Here is a 16,966-nt window from a genome sequence, read left to right on the forward strand (position 1 = left end):
GCTGCTGCTCCCCAAAATGTGTCTCTAGTCACTCTAAAGCTGCTGGGGGCTGCCCAACTGGTAATGGCTTGAGAGAAGCCCTCGGGGTCCCCGGGCATCCCTGCGAGGTCCCGAGTTGTGCTGCTGTAGTGATCTTAATCATCAAGAGATGACACGTTTCATGACAGAGGAAAACAACTGAGCAAAACACTTTGTTTCCATCAGGATGTCCATGTAGAATGCAGCCAGAACATGTAGAAGGATGGCAGTCAAGACCCAGGCCAAGGAAGCCCTCAAGTCACCTGGATGGAGGCCAGATCTTGAACGTTGTAATCCCTCTGCTTGCCAACCATTAATACAAATCTGAGCAGGTCTTCCCTGCGGGACACAGGAGGCTTTCTGGAAAAAGCATGGAAAAACAAACCCCCTAAATGTTCCCAAGTCACTGATGTAGGACACATCTTAAAAGGATCAAAGAAAGATGGAGAAAAACTTCAGAAGAAAATAAGAGGTGGTTTGAATGAAAACACTCATTTTGCAGAAAGTCCAGAAGTGCACCACCAAGAAATTGGGAGATGGAAGCAGAGAGTACAGGAAAGGAAGGAGGAGAAAGAAAGGCTGGAACTTTTGAATGCACAAATAAAACAGGTCATGAAATATACCATGAGCCAATTAAAATCTATGGCTGAAAACTTGCTGGACACCACGTGCCTGGGAGATTTCCCTAGGGACCACAGTGACGAGAACTAGAAAGCAGAGCTAAAGAGGAAAGCAGAAAATGAAGACCGTCTCCCCCAGCCCTCGCCCACCCATCTATCAGTCAGAAGGTGATCTAAAGAGTGTGCTGGGTGATGGTGACTTAAATGTGTTCTGTGAAAGTCAAGAAAAATCAAGAAATAGCCAGACAATTGTGGGAAGAAAATGCCATGAATGAAGAGCTCACAGGAGAAATCAAATGCCTCCAAACTGAGAAAGCATCTTTGCAGTTTGAAAATTCCCAGCTTGGGCCAGGTGCAGTGGCTAACACCTGTAATCCTAGCATTTTGGAAGGCCGAGGCGGGCTGATTACCTGAGGTTGGGAGTTCGAGACCAGCCTGAGCAATGTGGTGAAGCCCTGTCTCTACTAAAAATACAAAAAATTAGCCCGGCATGGTGGCATGCACCTGTAATTCCAGCTACTTAGAAAGCTGAGGCAGGAGAATAGCTGAATCCAGGAAGAAGAGGCTGCAGTGAGCAGAGATCATGCCACTACACTCCAGCCTGGGCAACAGAGCAAGACTCCATCTTAACAACAACAACAAAAAAAAATTGTGGGATCCAGAACCTGTAGCTGAAGCTTCAAATCCTGCTTGAATCACATCAAGAGAACACATAATGCAACCTCAGAGAAGATCACCCAAGGAGGAAACACACAGCTTAAGATGAAGAAACTTCCGAGCATGTTTAGAAACATGAACATGCACAGCAGATTTGAAGCTTCTACAAGGAGATGGCCAAACACATTGGCAAAGAATTGGAGATAACCACTTCCTTCTATTAGAAGGAGATTCTAGCCTGCGAGGGAAAAGCTCAGGAAAGCTGGAGGGCAGTTCTGTCCACTGAGAGAAAGCCCCAGGAGCTAAGAAAAGAAGATGGTTTCAGTAGGCAGATGCTGGCTGATGTGGAGTTCAAGTTCCAGTCTTTCCCTGGGAGTTCCTTTGCGTCTGCTTCTCCAGGCACAGCCCACAGGGGCCCAAAAGCACCAGGGGTCTCCAGCAAGGAGAAGGGAGGTGCTGAGAGGCTCAGGGACCCAGGCCAGCAGGTGTCACTCAGCTCTCCCAGCGGCAGGACCCTAAATGCACAGGACCACAGCGGGACACAGCAGCCTGGGCTGTCTCTTTAAAATCATCTTGATTTAGCTCCTCTTAATTTAGCTACTGTTACTTGACGATGCCACCATTTTCATTTATTGAAGTTTGGTATAGCATTATAATTTTATGTTCGTATTTTTAAATACAGATCTATCAATATAATTCTCATAAATACAATTCCTCGTCACTGGACCCTTTAGATTACATGGCATGAGTATCACATTTTTATTCAATATCTCCTTTTAAGTTTGAGATGGGTGGAGACGTTTGAAACAATAAAGTTCACTTCTGTGTGCCGTAAGCTGTTTTCCTACATCGGTACAAGTAACAATATTTACCTGAATAATTTTAATTGTTTTGAAAAACCAACACAAAAAAATTAAAAACAATATGCCATTCAAACCACCTAACATTTGTATTAGCTTAGTCCTACATTTATCGGCTAATTTGGAGGAGTCGATATTTTACAACTATTTGTGTCTTGTTTTGTATTTTTGTAACCATTGCTGTTTTAAGACAATGTTGTTCAAACATTTCTAAACCATATAATCAACAAAAAGATTTCCACTGATGGCAAACCTATTCTCTGTTACACACACAAACACACATACACACCCAATGTTGATAGAAGGGGCTTTCGGTTGTTATGTCAGTACCTGAAGAAAACAGAATTAAGAGAGACATAAAGTGTTTTTTAAATATTTATATAAATAAAGGAAAAAATGTGTAGTACACAATTTGTACACACAGGAAAGACACTTAAATTATCTGCACACTAAAGGAGAGTTGCCTGATTATCAGACAAGGTTCCAACAAGAAACAGTTCATCCCAAGGGTGCAGATGAAGAGCCTCTGATGAAGGACAGTTTTGTGGGCTGTCACAGTTTCCTGGGCAGAGATAAAGGCTTGGATAAGAAATAATGAGGCTCCCAGGGGCTAGCACTCGAGGGAAGGTAGTCTCACCTCTGGGCACGAAGGGAGGAGGATGTGTTGTTGCCTGAGCCCAGTGATGAATTGTCATGGGATCTGGAGAAACTAGAGCTAGACGTGCTTACTAAGGTGGCCAGGGCTCATTGCTGGAGCTGCGCCCCACTCTCCAACTGTCTCTGCAGCGGCTGAGGAGGGTGGGAACATCAGGGCAGGCTCTCTGGAGGATAGAAGGTGGTCTCTGAGCTGAACACTGACAGATGAGTAGGACCTATCTCCAATGCTTTCAACACATAAAGCGGTAGATGAATCACTTGGAGACCTTTCACGAAGCAGGTTTGGATTCATCAGGTCTTGAAGCAAGAGCTGAGACCCTGGGTTGCTCCCAGGTGATGCCTATGGAAGGATGAGATGTGGAACACCAAGCATCCTTAGATAATTATATGGTAATATCCGTGAAAGATGGAGGGACAGGAGCATTTCCAGCAGACAGTACAGCCCAGGCAAAGACACGAGGGCACAAACAGCCTGGTCTGCGCGAGCTGCGCCATGCGACTGGGGTTCTGCAGCCCAGCATCAGGCAGGGAAGACAGGACCCTGAGAACCAGCGTGTAGCTTGTGCAGGGTGTCTTCCCAATTATCCTCGGAAACACTCACATCTGCCGCGGGTGAGTTTTGTCCTCAGGATGCCACCCATCTCAGAGGAGCATGAGGAAGCGTAGGCTGAAGGTCCCCCTTGGAGAAGCCACCATGGAGGGTATGCTCGGCCTCCAGAATCCCCTGTGTGGGTCAGCAACTCCCTGCTCCCCCGGTTGCTCAGCCCAGGTGCCTGGAAATCCCTCCTGACTCCTCTACATCCAGCCATCAGGTACTCTCATAAATTCCACCCTGCAAAGCCCCTCTCCTCTCTTCTGTCCATCTCAACTACCACCATCCTGCAAGCCACCATCACCTCTTCCCAGGCGCTCTGTTCCTTAGGTAATCACCTCCCTTAGTAGGCCCCCACTTCACTATTACTTCCTCCAATTCATGACTGCACATGGCCAGAGTGGACCTTTTGCCAAAGACCTGAGCATGCTTTGTGTGAAGCCAGGCTGGCCTGCACACGGTGAGTCTGCAGCAGCCCTTGGCCTTGGTCCCTGTCTCCTACCTCGGGTCACGAACAGCAAAGGTGAGCACACATCCCCGAGTTCCCTGGACGGGACTGGCTGGGGCCAACGTATTATTCATAGCTCCCTTTCACTCTTAAAATTGCTTCAGTTACGACAATAAATTATATGATCACACAATGAATGGGTCACTTGAGTTCAAACTTTTCAAAGAGAACGGCATCACTCTTAAAATATAGAAGCTCACGAGAAAATAGACATGAGTCAAATCAAACTCTAAATACAGCCGTGGACAGACAAAGAAATGCCACTGCTTTGCCAAGTTAACCTATGTGGGAACATCACACTTTTGGTTGAGACAATTCTACATTCTTAAAGGCCAAATGTAAGCCACCTCAGTCTTGTGAAGGTCTTAATAAAAGCTGAATGAGGTGTGGGTATAAAGTGAAGGCCTCCCTAATTTATTGTGGACCTGAAGATATAAGGCTTGAAAATCGTTTCACAAGAGTCCATTCTAAGGTTCGTATGATGCAACGTTCTTGTGAATTATAGACAAATGATTCATCTGTTTGACTCATATCCAAGGACATTTTTGTGGTGAAGTAAGACACTGAGTCTCAAGATATAATGGAAAGATATGGAGTTGCTATGCCAGGAAACGAACTATAGGAAGAGCAGCTAGGAAGACAATGGTGTAGTCAACACACCTCCCTGGGAGCCTCTGATTCCATTACTCTTGGGTGGGCCCTGGACGTCTGTGTTTTCTCCAAGTTCCATTCATGAGTCTAATGTTTGGCAAAGCTGGGGAGCCACTACAATAAGGCATGATCTTGAGAGTTGTGGCCCAGAGAGAAACATGTGTCTGCCTCTGACTCAGCACAAGGGGCTCCCGCTTCTCACGTCTCGTGACTGCATGGTGTACAGTGTGGTCAGTTTGGCCTTTCGTGTCTGCTCTCTGTCCTCCACCCTGCGGGGTGTTGCTGACCTGTGGGGTTCAAACAGGTTCCTGGTTCCTATGCCTTGCTTCTTTTGGGTTTAGCCCATGGGGTTTTCCAGAAGGAGACTGGAGGTTCACTCTCCTGCCTCACTTCACCCCCCCTTTTTTTTTTTTTAGAGAGGGTCTCACTCTATCACCCAGGCTGGAGTATGGCATGACCTGCAACCTCCACCTCTTGGGTTCAAGTTATTCTCCTGCCTCAGTCTCCTGAGTTGCTGAGACTACAGACATGTGCCACCACATCTGACTAATTTTTGTTATTTTAGCATATTTTTAGTACAGACAGGATTTTATACCATGTTGGCCAGGCTGGTCTTGAACTCCTGACCTAAAGTGATCTGCCCACCTTGGTCTCCCAAAGTGCTAAGATTACAGGTGTGAGCCACTGTGCTCTCCTACCTCCCTTTTGACAAACTGGTCTTGAGCTGGCTCTGTCTGTGGGCCTGAAGCCATGCTCTTCTCAGGTGGCTAATGCTTGTAATCCCAGCACTTTGGGAGTCCGAGGTGGGTGGATCATGAGGTCAGGAGTTCAAGACTAGTCTGGCCAACATAGCGAAACCCCGTCTCTACTAAAAATACAAAAAACAAATTAGTTGCGTTTGGTGGTGTGCACCTGTAATCCCAACTTCTTGGGAGGCTGAGGCAGAAGTATCATGTGAACCCGGGAGGCGGAGGTTGCAGTGAGCCCAGATCGCGCCATTGCACTCCAGCCCAAGTGACAGTGCAAGACTCCATCTCAAAAAAAAAAAAAAAAGAAAAGAAAAAAAGGCTGACTCTCCATGGCACTTCTTGTGGTTCCTCTAACTAGTCCCTCTCTTTGTCCCTTGAGGCTTAGAAGGTGCTGAAGCTGGACTGCAGGGAGCCCCAGGTTACTGCCTGTATTCATTACCTATAATAAAATTACAGGTGTAATTTCCGTAAGAAATGTCCACACATTCATTCACTTAAAACAACACATCTTACTTTTCTTAAGGACAATAGTCCAGAAATAAGTACCACTGGGCTAATGTCAAAGGCTAGGGCCCTCTGGAGCTCTTAGAGTCAGCCTGCCTTCCCAGGCTTAGAGCCCCTTCCACCATCCTGAAAGCCAGCAATGTGGCATCTCCAACTCTCTCTCTGCCCACCCTCCACCTTCATCCTTGCCTCTCTGACTGTGAGACTCCTGCTTCCCTCTTTCAAGGGCCCCTGTGATTACATGGGTGATCCATGACAGTCTGCCCATCTTCAGAGCCTCCGTCACCCTGCAAAGTCCCTTTTCTCGTGTAAGGCAGCATGTTCCAGGTTCTGAGGAGCAGGAGTCTGCCCTCTTGGAGGCCATTACTGCATGTACCACACCTCGCTTTCTGCTTTGCCGTTTCCTACACCCACACCTTTGTGAACAGCCCCTTGGTGTATGAACCCTCCTCAGAGTCACCTATTTCCAGGATCATTTTCTCCCTAACTCTGTGCACCATCCCTAGCACTTATCTCTAAAACGTATTGAAAAGATAGACTCATTTAGGATTTACGGAACAGCTTTCCAAGAAAGCTCATTTTGCTGATAATTTAGAGATGCCCAATGGAAGTATCAAAGTAAAAATAAGAATGTTGGTGGTTTCCATGAAGTGAAGCTGTCTGATCACACAATAACAAGAAAATCGTATCTCCACAGAGATGACCCACTTTTGAATCACTCTGTCAAGGCGTTGGCCCAAAGCTGCCCTCATTATAACAAGGCGATGACTACAACAGTCTTGTTCATTCAAGAGCTGTACTCCACTCAAGGAACTGAGAACCTCCCAAGGGGTACGGCCTTGTGCTTGGTTGTGCAACCAATGTGCCTTATTTCTAATTTCACACACAATGTGTGTGATCAGCAAAATAAGGGCCTCCCAAATATCTCTATGCCCTAATCTCTGAGGCCTGTGGATATGTTGTGTATGTGTTCAGAGAGACTCTGCAGATGTAATTAAATTTAAGGACTTTAAAATAGCAAGATTGTCATGGATTCTCTCGGTAGGCCAAATCTAATTTCATGAGTCCTTCACAGTAGAGAACTCTCTTAGGCGGGGAGCAGAAGAGGGATGCAGCAGTAAGAGAAGTCAGTGGGAGTCCGATCCCGAGAAGGATGGCAGGCACGCTTGCTGGCCCTGAGATGCAGGGGCCACGTGTGAGGACCAGAGGGAGCTCTCTAGGGGCTCTAATGGTTCCTCCCAGCTGACAGCCAGCAAGAAAACAAGGACCTCAGCCCACAGCCATGGGAACTTCTAGTAACATGGATGAACCTGGCTGCCGATTTTTCCCAGAGCCTCTCAGTAAGAACCCAGCTGGTTGACATGTTGGTTGCAGGCTTACAGAACCCAAAGCAGAGAAAGCAGTTGAGCCAACCCAGACCTCCCACCTACAGAACAGTCAGGCAATAAACTGTTATGGTTTCAGTCCCTAGCTTTGTAACTGTTTGTTATGGCAGCAACAGAAAACTAAACCAAGCCATTTCAGTGACAGCAGGAGGTATGCTATAAAATAGTATTCTCTAAAAGATAAAATTTTCATTGTATATTTCTGATGATAAAAGTAACACATACTCATTCTTGGAAAACAGAACAACATGGAAAAAAATAAAGAAGAAAATTAAAATTACTTATAATCTCACTAACCAGATATCATTATCATTATTGCAATGGACTATATCGTGTTCCCTCAAAATTCGTAAGTTGAAATTCCCAATAACCAATGGGACTGTCTTAGGAGGTGGGGTCATTATGGAGATAATTAAGGTAACTGAGGCCATGAGAGCAGGGCTCTGACCCAGTAAGATTGGTGTCCTCATAAGAAGAGACACCAGAGGGGCTTGTTTGCTCTATCTCTCTCTCTCTGTCTCTCTCTGCCATATGAGGACACAAAAGGGGAGAGCAACTGTCTACAAGCTGGAAAGAATGCCCTCATCAGAAACTCTATAGGCTGGCACCTTGGTCCTGGACTTCCAGCCTCCAGAACTGTGAGAAATAAATGTCAGTTGTTTAAGCCACTCAGTCTATAGTATTTAATTATGGCAGCCCAAGCATACTGATACAATTACTGACCACATTTTTTGTATTTCTTTCCAATATTTAAAGCTCACATACAATAATTTTCTCAGTAGAAGATCACATCACATATAATTGTATAGCTTTTTTTTTTTTTAAGACAGAAGTCTTGCCCTGTCATCAGACTGGAGTGATCTTGGCTCACGGCAACCTCCACCTCCTGGATTAAAGTGATTCTTCTGCCTCAGCCTCCTGAGTAGCTGAGACTACAAGCACATGCCACCACATCCAGCTAATTTTTTTGTATTTTTAGTAGAGACAGGGTTTCACCATGTTGGCCAGAATGGTCTTCATCTCTTGACCTTGTGATCTGCCTGCCTCAGCCTCCCTAAGTGCTGGGATTACAGGCATGAGCCACTGTGCTCAGCCTGTATAGCTTCTTAATAAGTAACACTGTTACTATTAATATGTTACTAGAAATATTTCAAAAATATGTTTTTAATGACTACATAATACTTTTTCAAGCTCCATAATGGCAAGGTCTTTCCTTTTTTAAAAAAGTGAGGTTTAATTTACATGCAGTAAAAAGAACAGATTGTAAGAGTTCGATTTGATCAGTGTATTAGTTTATTCTTGCACTGCTAAAACGAAATATCTGAGACTGGGTAATTTGTAAAGAAAAGAGGTTTCATTAGCTCATGGTTCTAGAGGCTGTACAGGAAGCATGACATCCTCTGGGGAGCCCTCAGGAAACTTACAATCATGTTGGAAGGCAAAGAGGTAGCAGACGCATCTTATGTGGCTGAAGCAAGAGGAATAGAGCAAGGAGAGAGGTGTTGTACACTTTTGAACAACCAGATCTCATGAGAACTGTATCACAAGAAGAGCATCAAACAAAGAAACTGCCCTCATGATCCAGTCATCTCCCACCAGGCACCCACTCCAACACTGGGCCTTACGATTGGACATAACACTTGGGTAGAGACACAGATCCAGACCATACCAATCAGTTCTGACAAATGCATACAGCTATGTAACTCACACCACTATTAATATACAGATGTTTTCGATCACTCTAGAAAATTCCTTCTGTGCCCCTTCCTGATCAATTCCCACCATTCCAGAAACAACTTCTATTCTCATTTCTATCCCCATGAATGAGTTTTCCTTGAGAAGGTCACAAATGTTAACATACACTATGTACTTTTGTGTCTGCTTCTCCCACTCAGAATAATGCTTTAGAGATTCAGGCATGTGGCTGTGTTTCGGTATTCTGGTCCTGTCTGTTGCTGAGTCATATATGGATACACTGCAATTTTATTATTGGTTCACCAGTTCATGAACATTTGGGACATTTCTGGTTTGGAGCTAGTATGAATAAAGCTGCTATGAATATTTTTGTGCAAAGATTTCTGTGGGCATGTGTTTTCTCGAGGAACTGAACTGTGAGTCATAGGGTAGATATATGTTTAAAATTGTAAGAAACTCCCAAACCATTTTTCAAAATAGTTAGGTCATTTTACAAGCTCACCAGTAACATATAAGAGTTCCAGTAGCTTGGCTTCCTCTGCAGTACTTGGAATGGTCAATCTTTTTCATTTTAGCCATACTACAGGGCTGAAATCCTATCTCGGTGCATTTCCCTGATGACTAATGGTGTACATGTGCTTACTGGTCACATATCTTTTTGGTAAAGCCTCTTTTTAGTCTTTTTTCTAATTTTAACTAGGGTTGTTTGTCTTTTTTTATTAAATTGTAGCAGTTTTGAAAAATGCATGCAGATGCTCCCTGACTTGCAGTGGAGATACATCCTGATAAACCCACTGTTAAGTCAAAACTATCGAAAGTTGAAAATGCATTTAACATTCCAATAAACCCCCCATAAAGTCAAAGAATTGCAAGTGTGGACATTTTCTCCCAGCCTGTGGCTTGCCTATTAGATTTCTTAATAACGTCTTTTGATGGGCCGAAGTTTTACATTTTGGTGAATTCTCATATGGTTTGGCTCTGGGTTCTCATCCAAATCTCATTTTGAATTGTAATCCGAATTGTAATCCCCACGTGTTGAGGGAAGAACCTGGTGGGACATGATTGGATCATGGGGGCAGTTTCTTCCATGCTGTTCCTGTGACAGTGAGTTCTCATGAGATCTGGTTGTTTGATAAGGGCCTGGTGCTACCCCTTTATCTCTCTTTCTCTCCTGCCACTACGTAAGATGTGCCTTGCTTTCCCTTCGCTTTGTGAGGCCTCTCCAACCATGTAGAACTTGAGTTAATTAAACCCTTTTTCTTTATAAATTACCTAGTCCCGGTAGTATCTTTATAGCAGTGTGAAAATGGACTAATACAAATTCTAATTCCAATTTTGGTGAATTCCAGCTCCGAATTTTGGTTAATTCCAAAAACCTTTTTGTGATTAGTGCTTTCTGTGACTCTGCTAACAAATGTGTCCACCCCCAAATTCATAAAGATATTTTTTAAGTTTTCTTCTAGAAGTTTTACAGGTTTAGTATTATAATAAGGCCTATGGTCCACCTTGGAATAATTTTTGTGTATGCTATGAGATAGGGATTGAGGTTCTTCACTCTCTTCATATGGATATTCAGTTATTTCTGCATCTGTTTTTGAAAATTTCCTTTTTTTCATTGAATTTCTTTGGCATCTTTGTTGAAAATAACATTTGACCATATAGTTGGGGGCTTAATTCAGGAATTTCTGTTTTGCTCCCTTGATCTTTTTTTGTCTGTTCTTTCAGCAGTATAGTACTGTATTAGTCTGTTCTTATGCTGCTAAAAAAGACATACCTGAGACTGGGTAATTTATAAAGAAAAGAAGTTTAATTGACTCACAGTTCCACGTGGCTGGGGAGGCCTCACAATCATGGTGGAAGGTAAGAGAGTGTATGCAGGGGAACTTCCCCTTTTAAAACCATCAGCTCTCATGAGACTTATTCACTACCATGAGAACAATATGGGGAAACCACACCCATGATTCACTTATTCCCACCTGGCCCTGCCCTTGACACATGGGGATTATTACAATCCAAGGTGAGATTTGGGTGTGGACACAGCCAAACCATATCAAATACTGTTTTGATTACTGCAGCTTTATGTTAAAATTTGAAGTCAGGTAGTAGAAGTCCTCCAAATTTGTTCTTTTTCAAAATTATTTTTGCCATTCTATATGGTTTGAATTTTCATATAAATTTTAGAATCTGCTCATTGATTTCTACTTTTAAAAACCATCTGGGATTTGGATTGATATTGCACTGCATCTATACATAAATTTGGAGATAACTGACATTATAAGAAAATTGTCTTCCAATCCATAAACATTGTATATATTTCCATTTATTTAGGTTTTCTTTTATTTCTCAACAACATCTTATAACTTTTATTATAGAAGTACTATATACCTTTTGTTAAATTTATCCCTAAGTATTTCATATTTTGGGGTGCTATTATAAAGAGTATTTTAAATTTTTAATTTTTAAATGCTATATAAAAATATATGTATATATAAAATACATATATATATAAAATACACATATCAATCACTACGGCTCTATGTTTATATTAATGTCTGTGTCTATATCTATATCTATCTTTGTTTGAGTCTCTATTTTGAGACTTGGGCAAACTCTATTCCTCAGTTCATGGGACAATCTGAGTATTGATCTATGCATGATAGGTGCATTTCATACATGTGTATGCATTGTTAACAATGTAATAAGCACCCTCTATTTCACCTTCCAAACAAAACCTTAACTGACAGTGATCTATACCTAATCACTTAGTTTTCTCCATTCAAGGGCTAACCCCTGGTTTCCATAGTCAAATATCATCACCCTAAATCAATCTCTGAATTTATTGAATTGTTTCCTTGTTCATGGATATTGTGGTACTATTTCTAGGTTTCTGCTGTCATAAGTAATTTTGTAATAAGTATTTTTCTGTGGTATGTTTGATCCAAACACTTATATCTTCCTGGTATGTGTTTTTATAATTGGAATTGCTGTGCCAAAGTACATCAAAGGGCATGAACATTTTAAGATTCTTGATATATTTTAGCAAGAGATTTCCAGAGTGCTTGTATCAATTAACTCTTTCACCAGCAAGACAAGAATGTTCACTTCAGAGTACCTTTGCCAAAATTTAGTAATTTTTTTTAACTTTGTTAAATATGATGACACTTTTAATTTTTACGTTATTCACATTTTATTAGACAGTGTTTTTTCTACTCTGCAAATTTTTTATTTTCATTTTTAAATACTTGTATTTAATTATGTTTAATGTATTGTGGAGAGTAACTAGTTGCACATTACATTTATAGAAAATATTCTTCTCTTTTAATTTTGTATATGATTGTACCAAGTGACACACATGCTCCATCCTCACAACCAAAACACCTCCCAAAAGGCTCAACCGCCCCCAACAGTGTTACACTGGGATTAAGCCTCCCAGGCATGAATTCTGGGGACACATTCAGACTATAGCAAATATTAAAACTATAAATTGTATACAATTGTAAGAACATAATTTACCTCTAAATTGTTAGGAAGTGCCATTGTTCTAAGGTCATCCTAGTCCTGGTCAGCCAGTCTCACATGAAATAAAATCCATCTGGCTGTGAAGCCACCTCCTTCAGCACAGTGCCATCATCTCTGCCCTCTACTTTGTGAAAAATAATGGGACTTTTAAAGCATTGCATTGGAAAGCATTACCTACTCCCCAGCCTGATCTTGGATAGCCTCGGACCCCTCAACCCCTTTCAGAATGAGGGAACTTTCTCCAGTCTGGCGAGACTGTTCAGAGTCCCTTCCCAGTGCAGCCTTGACTGTGGGGTGCGGTCCCTCTGCATGTCATTCACAGGACAAGTTTAATCAAGCCAAGTTTAAGAGTGACAACCATGATGTCTACAAAACCGTGATGAACTACAACCATTTGTAGTTCATTAGTTCAGAAATTCATTACTGAACTTCTATGAACCTCTGCAGTGCAAGAACCCTTTTTGAAATGCAAATTTAGATCGATTCCCGGTCCAGGCTTACTTATATGCCAAGATAAATGAAAATGGGATTCTCAAATGTCATTCAAAGATGATTTCTCATCTAGCACACATCTCAAGCTCCTGGAAGTCACCCAGTCACTCACTACATTATTCACCACATAGATATTGCACAAAGACCATGAGAAAAAGTCATCGTCCAAACCATAGAAGGGAAATTGACCAGTGACCTGTCCTGGACACATAGCCGCATGTGATGCGAGGCAGGACCTTGGCAGGGCAGAGAAACCAACTCTGTTCAGAGGTTTCCAGACTGTAAATTTCAAAGCTCTGTACAATTTCAACAACAATGAACATTTAAGGATCAAGCCTACTGGGCTTTCAACCTTCCACTTTGCCAGATAAGGAAATTGAAAAGATAGCTACACTAGTTTTTGCTATCATTTTATAAAAGGATATTTTTAACAGAGAAAAAGGGTAAAGAAAATTATCTTGAAATAAAAGACAGTTTCTTAATTAAATATATTACAAGTATGAAAACTTGCTAAACATTCCTTATTTTTCTACTTTTGTTTGCAGACTAGTGAAAAGATTTTTATATGGACCAACCCCAGTCAGAAAGCAGGCAGTTGGGAAGCCAATGCTCTGGCCGCCTAGAAACCTTGTGTCTGTGAAGAACACAGGGTGGAACCTCTGAAATCCTCCCCTTTGAGATTTCCTGTGCATTCACACATCCTTCTGTGTGCCTTGAAAATGTAAGAAACAGATGTGGGCAAGGGGTAGCCAGAAGTCCTGGCACCATCCCTGCAACCTATGCACTCCCACCCTGCTTAGGAGACAAGTCAGCAATGAACTCCAGAAGTTACAAGGGGTGGTTCCTGCCTGGCTCTGCAGCCAACAGCCTGCAGGGGAGCCTAGGCTAAGTCTACTAAAAATACGGAGTCCAGAGCTCCTATCTAGTTTGTTTTTGGCTTTATTCAGGCAGAATTGACAAATTAAAAGGTACGTATTTAAAGTGTCCTACTTGATGATTTGAAATAACTGTGAAATAGTGACCACAATTATGCTAATTAACATATCTATCACCTCACAGTTAGCTTTTTGGCATGTGATGATATGTGATGAGAACACTCAAGATCTGACCTCTTGGCAAATTTCAAGTGTACAATATAGTATTGCTCATTGCAGTCACCATGCAGGACACTAGATCTCCAGAACTTATGTTACATTTTGATTGATTAGGTATGAGTTGGGTGTAACGATAGCATTTTATCTTTTTTTTTTTTTTTTTTTTTGAGAACAGGGTCTTAACTGTCTCCCAGGCTGAGTGCAGTGGCACAATCACGGTTCACTGCAGTCTCAACCACCTGGGTTCAAGCAATTCTCCTACCTCAGCCCCACCCACAAGTAGGTGGGACTATGGGTACACCACCATGCGTGGCTCATTTTTTATTTTTCGTAGAGACAGGGTCTCACTATGTTGCTGAGGCTGGCCAGGAATTTCCGTACACAAGTGATTCTCCCACCTTGGCCTCCCAAAGTGGTAGGATTACAGGCTTGAGCCACTGCACCTGACTGGACATTTTACTCTTTATCACAGCATTAGATACAAATGGTTTAAAATATTACAAGGCTTTTCATGGAAACAACTAGCCCCTGGCTCTGCCTACACCACCCTGCTCATAGCCATGAGACGACGACCACCAATGCACTTCGTGATGCTTTTGGGAATTACCTCTACACTTGTTAATAACGTAGGGCTAGATCTTGATCTTCCATTGAGCACATTGACCTTTGGGGTCTTCTCCCCCCTAAAGAAGTCCACGTCCTGATTTCAGGACACGGGATCCTGTGAACATGTCACTTTCCATGGCAGAAGGGACTTTGTAGGTGTGATTCAAGTAAGGACCTTGAGATGGGGAGATTTTCCTGGATTATCCAACCTGGTCCAATAGAATCATAAGGGTCCATATGAAAGGGAAGGAAGAGTGAGTCAGAAAAAAAGAGAGTTCACCATGGAAGCAGAGGTTGAAGCAATTCACTGTGAAGACAGAGGCAGGGGCCAAAGCTGAGGAATGTGGCGGCCCCTAGAAGCTGAAAACCGCAAGGAAGATTCTCCTCAGAACCTCCGCAAGGACCACAGCCCTGCCGATGCCTTCATTTTCGTGCAAGGAAGACTCATCTCAAACTTCCGAACTCCAATGTGGATTAAGACAATGCAAGTGTGACAGTGCAAGGTCACACGTTGTCTTAATCCACTGCATGTTTGGTAATGAGCTACAGAAGCAACAGGAAGCAAATACAGCTCTTTCATACTCCCCCCAAATTACCACCCTGTTGCCCCAACCAAACGGTAGCTTCTCTTTCTTCATCTTCCCAGTGTTGTTTGGGAAGATGAAGACATAGTATTGTCTTCAGAGAAGTCAATACTATGATTATGTAAATATTTTCCACTGAGCCACATTAAGAAATAAGATTGCATTTCTGTCTCATATATGTGTATGTTTTCAAGCTTATAATTACTTTGGATTTTCCCCCATGTACCTCTGGCTAATTTTCAACAGCCATAATTTACTTACAAAACCCTTTCTCAAATCTATTTTCCACGTAGCCTATATATCAAAAAAACATTCAGTTCCATGTTTTTCCTGGAGGAGTCCTTCCGGGAACCCCTGGTCTCACGGCTCCCACCTGGACAGACAGCTCCCTGGGTCTCCTGCATGGCTGTCAGCCTGACAGTCCCTTCTGTCCTGCTCTGCTGTGTTGGTCTCCCTGCTGGGATTCCTCTTTCTTGGTTTTCTCTCTTATCTTGGATGAGCACATGCCCAGTAACTGCCTGAGAAAGGCATTCAGGATCTCAAGAAACCTTTCTTGAGGTCCTGAGTGCCTGAAAATGCCTGTATTTCATTTTCCTAATTGATCAACAATTTCATAAACCAGGAATTCCATATTAGAAATTAGATGTCCTTCCAGAATTTCAAAGGCACTGCTCCCTTGTCTTCTAGCTTCCTTTGTTGCTGTTGAGAATTTCAAGGACCTCCTGATTGCTGACATGTGCTAAGTGGCCTCCGTGTTCCCCTGGAAGCTTCTCGGGCTGTCTCTTTATATCTGGTGCAGTGATATTCCATGATGATTTGCCTTGGCCTGAGTGTCTATCAGGAGACATATCACTTAGCTCTAGGGAATGTTCTTGCATTTTAAAAAATAACTTATTCTGTATATTTTTTTCCTCTTCTCTCTGTTGGAACTCCTGCTTGTCAGGAGTTCAACCTTCAGGACTTATTCTTTCACCTTTTCAGCTGTCCTCTCCTATTGTTGACTCTTTGGTCTTTTGTGGTATATTTTTTGCAAAATTTCTTGTTGTTATCTTCTAATCCTTCTGTAGAGTTTTGTTTCAGCTTTGTCCTCTTTCCTGCCCCCAACCTGGAGCTATGAATATTCCTGCTAGGAGCCTGATCTTGAATCACAAGTATACAGCCCCTCAAATGTCTTGGAAGATTTTAATTGTGGGTTTGTCCAGAAAGTTTCCCTCTGCTCCCTGAATTGCCTGTTTTCTCTGAGATCCTTTCTCTCTTGTCTTTAGTTTCTGTTTGTGTGTGTTAGAGGACTTCCTGTCTGGTGATCCTTGGCTATCTATTCATAGTTAAGATTGAGGCACTAAAATATTGATCAGAAACTTATGTGCTGGGGCAGGATTTGCCTGCGAAGTGAGAGGCAAAGTGCGTGTTCAGAGGAGCCCATATTGTTGGCATCTGGAGCCTGTCCTCTGGATGATGTCGTCCTCAGAGGTCATCTGTTTTCCTGTTTACTGGTTATAGGCTTGGCTATGGCTGCCCTGGAGCAGGGATGAGGAAGGGGCTGGAAATCCACAATTCAGTGTGCAGAATTCATACCCCAGCCTCACCCTGCACTGGAGTGCCAGCTGCCTCGATTTCCCAGAGGATCACCCTTGAGTCTCTTAGGCAATCAGGGAGCTAGTGTCTGTCTGAGCAGCAGATTTAACAATGCTTGGACAGCATTCAACAACCCACCTTTTATCAGCCCCACCTCAACCTGACCTTCCAGAGGGCCTGGAGTCTGATTCCTGAGCCTC

Source organism: Aotus nancymaae, unplaced genomic scaffold (genome assembly GCF_030222135.1).
Source record: "Aotus nancymaae isolate 86718 unplaced genomic scaffold, 86718_ANA_hifiasm-v0.15.2.pri h1tg000022l_1, whole genome shotgun sequence".
Taxonomy (NCBI): domain Eukaryota; kingdom Metazoa; phylum Chordata; class Mammalia; order Primates; family Aotidae; genus Aotus; species Aotus nancymaae.